The 5,439-nt window shown below is 37.7% G+C and overlaps 1 long non-coding RNA gene across 1 annotated transcript; it reads left to right on the plus strand.

The window, feature by feature from the left end:
- The first annotated feature begins 1,045 nt into the window (after positions 1-1,045).
- On the plus strand, positions 1,046-2,285 carry LOC117612707. Its single transcript, XR_004583525.1, has 2 exons — positions 1,046-1,367; positions 1,465-2,285. It is a non-coding gene; the product is annotated as an uncharacterized LOC117612707 (long non-coding RNA).
- The last annotated feature ends 3,154 nt before the right edge of the window (positions 2,286-5,439 follow it).

Genomic DNA, 5,439 nt, shown 5'->3' on the forward strand with positions numbered 1-5,439 from the left:
CAAATGTTTTGCGCCCCCAGGCAGTAGACGTGCACAGGAATCTACCACCGGGCATTCTCCTAGCTCCCGCGCCCCTACGTAATGTAGGATTTTGTTGTAAAACGTTAAGTTCCTTTGTATATATTAGTAACTGCTCTGATATCTGGCCATAGTTGGAGACCAGAACTGTTGGATACTTTGTTTACATATTCTGGCAGTTGGATGTAATCATTTTTGCTCGTTTGACAGGTGAAAATTTTGGGTTTTGAACAAATTACAGGGGAGACTCTGCCGAATTTTCGGTAGGAGTCCAGACAAATTTTAAATCTTAGTTTGTAACTAGAAGGGTAAATAGGTCTTTTGTGCCCGACATTCGCCAAGTGTCGGACACGCACAGGGTCCGGCTCGAATTCCAAAGTGGAATTTGGATCGGGTCCTGTCAATCTATATTATGTCTTATACAATAATTATTATTAGAGTGCTGCTAAACGAACCCTAAAATTAACTGAGTACACCCTATGATCTAAATACACCCTAATATTTTAATTAAATTATAAAATTAACTACACCCTAATATTTTAATTAAAATATAAAATTAACTAAGAACACCCTATAGAACTACCAAAAACACCACTAGTACACCCTAATACTATTTTATAGTTGATTTTCAGCTTTATTTTTTTAATAATGTTTATGAATCTTTGATTTTTCATATGGATTTATGCTTCTACTAAAACTGTTGACAATTTTTTTGCAATTCCAAATTCTTGCAATCACCACCTCTTTCGTTAATGGAACAGCGTGCAAGACATCAGGAGTCGTTTGGTATGAAAGATTGTCATGAACTGGACTAAATAATAGTACTATCTTAGAATGGCTTGACTTGGCCTAAGTTGGATAACACTTGTACTGCGTTTGGTATATGTTGGACTAGTACTAGATTGTTTTATTTTTTGAATTTTTGAATTTTTAAAAATATATCAAAGTGTTGTAAATTATAGAAGGTGGAGCCCACATGTTGGAAGGCTTTGCCTACAAATAGAACACATCCCTCATTGTAATATAGAGATAACAAAACCTTCAGTAATGAGATGAGTTTCTCTACTTTCATATTTCAATTCTCTCCCTTCAGTTTCCTAATTCTCTCTCTCCAATTTCTCTAGATTTATAACACGTTATCAGTGCGAATTCGCTTTCAAAAATACTAGCTGAATTCTCGGATGAATTCCATCTGCTTCAATACCTTTCTTTCTCAAATTTCCAGCAATAGAAAAAGCAAGGACCTTGGACCCAACCAAACAAACACAAAGAAAAACATAAGCTCTGTTTCTTTCACAGAGAGCATGTGATAGTCTCTCTGCCAAAGTCCACCAAACCAACATCTCTCAGTAGTTATTAAACACACTCTTTTCTGCTGCCTACTTTTCATGGCGGGTCTTCAATACTTTCCCCACTGATTTCTTTTACTCTCGCACCGCTCCACAGGCCGCCAACAAACCAGTTTTTCTTCCCCTCCAAACCAACAAACTAGATCATGTAGCCGCTGGCGATCTCGAGCAGCTCAAAGCTTTGGCCATGCACGGTTGAATAATATGCAAGAATTTGATGAAGATCGACGCAATAAACTTTGGGAGCTACAGCCCATGATCTCACTCCTGAGAAGGCTATCAACATCGCCTCCACTACTCATGGAGCCGACCAATTCTTGTGTAGGGTCACAGAGACTTTTGGCCTTGGCCCAACAGCTCCGTCACGAACCTTGCAGAGAGGGCTGGGCTTGTTGAGCACGGACCTGGCTCTGATGGCGGACGAGAGGACAAAGCCACTTGTGGATCTCTACGCGTCGAACGAAAAAAAAAAAAAAAAAGTTTTTGAGGATTTTGCTCAGTCTATGATCAAGGTTAGCCTTCTTATGGGATCGACTATGAAGGCCATGGAGATCGCGCTCCGGGTCGCTGAGGTGGATCCTCGAAGACAACCACTTTGGCCTCCTCTGGAACTAAAGATGATGATAATGATGATGATCAGTGTTCATCCCAAAACAACAACAATAATAGCATGAACTTGCAACTTGCAAGTGGGCCGTGAGTTTGCTTTCCAAAATGACAAGTGCAAACAAAAATTGGCTGGCCTGTCTGTCGGATAAACAAAAATTATTTTACTGATTGACAGCCACCCACTTGGTCTCTTAGTTTTGGAATCTTAACGTGCACTTCGGTCGGGGTAAATATGACTTCTACTTTATAAAATGATTTAATATAATACCATACTATTTGATTGTGGTGTTGATATGAACCCACAAATAATTGTCTTTACTTTATTCATTCTGCAATTATTTTATTTACTGTATGGTGTAAGTTTATTACCCATACAAGCACATTTACTTTATCGTAAATTTACTTTAAAGGGTGATGCGGGTTTATCGTCCACGCCTTTACTGTCATTTAAATGTATGGAGCAGAATTAGTGCCCATACAAGCACATTTACTTTATCGTATGTATGGAGCAGAATTAGTGCCCATACAAGCACATTTACTTTATCGTAAATTTACTTTAAAGGGTGGTGCGGGTTTATCGTCCACGCCTTTACTGTCATTTAAATGTATGGAGCAGAATTAGTGTCCATACAAGCAAATTTACTTTACCGCACATTTAAAGTATGGTGCGGGATTAACGTCCATACAGCAATTTAATTTATGAATTTACTTTACCGCACATTTAAAGTATGGTGCGGGATTAACGCCCATACAAGTAATTTATTTAACAGTAAATTTATTTTATGGATTAATTGTGCTGTATGATGAGTTTTTACAGTATACAGATCAGGACCAGAAGTTCCTTGATCCTCATCATACAATTACATCATGACTTGAAGATCCTTGATGATGATATTGATATGAGAGCTGGCAGTCTCTCCGGTACTATACATGTAAACAAGAGATCGGACTTGAAGATCCTTGATCCTTGACATGTAAATAAGGACCTAGAGTTCCTTAATGATGTAACAGTACCGTATTGGTTAAAAGTGCCGTACACATGAATAATAACTGTACTGGAAAATGTACTGCACATATGAATAGATATGTATTCATGACTTGATGAATAGTACTATTCACATGAATAGTGACGTATGCATAAATATTAACCATTTTGGGTAAACCATCACTATATACAAAAGGGAACCTGCAGTTCCTTAAACTCATGGATGAGCAATTAAATGAGATGCCAGAAGTTCCTCAAAATATGGACAATTATGTAAGGGCTTGAAGTCCCAAAATATGTACAGAAAATTGTAAAAATGTCCATACCATGAGAATATGTGATTTTGGCCCGAAGTTCAAAATCTAACAGTATTGAGAACCTAAAGTTCCAACAATTAAATGGACAACCCTTGAGGTATTATTGCAAATTGTGGTACACCACATATTTCTTTGGCATAAGAGAATGATGAACTTAATAAAGTTCGATTATGTTATAATCGACACCCCAAGGAAGAAATATATTTTGTGAATTCCGGTTGTTAAGAATACACCGTGAAATGGATAATATCATTATAAACCTTAAATGATGAATTGAGGCTCCCCACATATTTTGTTATATCTGGGCCGGAAGCCCATGGATCCAAATATATGAGAGATCCTAAAACTTGAAGTTGTGGGTATATAGTAGTTAATGTTCTTCACTACTATATTGAGATATTATCGTGGCTTTTACTCAATTCATATTTCATGTCCATTTGAAAATGGCAAATAAATTATGAGTTTGGGTTTAACCCAGACCAAAAGTTCTGGGCTCACATGCATAGAAATATGAGAGATTTGATGTGGTTATTTGAACCTATAAGGCACAAGGTTCCAAACCGTCATTTTGAAAAGACGTAAAAACCACATATGCAAGTTTAAGAACTTATAACAGGAAATGAGCATACAACAGATAGATTTTTACACCTGCAATGAAGGTGCAGGCCCTGTAAAATCTATAAAATTACATTATGTTCTGGAAGCCTCTGAAGGAAGAGGACGGCGCTTCTGAAGCCTAGCCATGAGCCTCTCATGGTCTCCCAAAATTCTTTCATTTGAGACCTGCAGCATGTCTAGCTTTCTCTGTGTATCAACAGAGTACGAACTCACCAGTTTCAACAAGGAATTATTCTCTCCTTTGAGTTTCTCAACCTCTTTTTGAGACTCATGAAGCATTCTTTGAAGAGAATAATTTTCAGTTGTCAGCTTCTGAACCTCGTTTGCTCTAACACGCAAACGATCAGCCATGTTAGAAACAGAAGCAGCACTCTGAATGCTAAAAGCCATTGAGTCATCAATAGCCTCTTCCTCAGACCTCCCTGTCAACAACATTTCATCCATTGGAATAATGAAATTCCTAGCTACTATGACAGCAGTAGCATCATTCATCATCACAGAATCATTAACTGTGAGATGACGATTTTGGGATATAAAGGATGGACGCCAAACTTTGGCGTCACTAGTTGTTGTGGGAGCATCATTTAAATTGAAATAATTTGGGCAGGAAGAAGAGGAAGCCATTTTAAGAAGGTTTCAAAGAAAGTCTTACAAAAACTAAAGTTTCAGAAAATGAAGGAAGTTGAGTTGAAACAAAGTTGAGTTGAAACGCAGTTGCTCAATCAAGTTTTGCAAAGGCAATATCTATAGACGAAAATGTGGCAACTTTTCAGGATTCCAATATCTTCTCAAATCCCCACATTATCTTTTTCTTTCGCAAGAGTCCAAAACTTCACGTGGCCTCTGATAATGCCTGTCGGCACTTTCGGCGCTTTCAAGTGTTATTTTCGTCAAAGCCGATCTTGCTTTACGAATTTCACGGAGCTACTTTTTCAAAAGTATCCCGAGAATCTCGCAATTTTCCCATGGTTAATTTGAAATTCACCGGTTCTACCTATTCATTGTATTTGTGTATAAATGTGTTACTAACGAAATTTTCTTTGCAGAAGACATCCAGTTTTCCCATACCAAATGATGCTATATCTACTTGTTTTTCTTATCATTAAGCACTTAATATGCCTGAGAAGCAAGACTATCTCTGATCATCCATTCAAGAAGCAAGACTATCCCTGATCATGTTTCTGCAAGATCAGGGAACTGTGAAGGCGGCCTTATGCTCTAATCTCCTGAGGTCCTTCTAGACTAGGAGAATTGAGAGCTTGTTTTCTGCTCCCACCAGCTTCCTTCCTTGATTGATGAGCTGCTTGTCTGCTCCCACCAGCTTCCTTCCCTGATTGCTTACCTTATCTTGCAATCAATATCACAATTTTTTTTTGCATTTTTTCTCTTTTGCAGCTCTTTGTTCATAAGAGATTTTATTTCTTTAGAATGAACATCTGAAGAAAGAATCCATGAAGTGATCCTAACTCTGAGAGTTATTTGTTTTTGACAGAGAAAAGAATTGTGATTTTGCTCTTGCAAGATATAACTAGATCATCAGGCG

This window comes from Prunus dulcis, unplaced genomic scaffold, assembly GCF_902201215.1.
Source record: "Prunus dulcis unplaced genomic scaffold, ALMONDv2, whole genome shotgun sequence".
Classification (NCBI taxonomy): Eukaryota; Viridiplantae; Streptophyta; class Magnoliopsida; order Rosales; family Rosaceae; genus Prunus; species Prunus dulcis.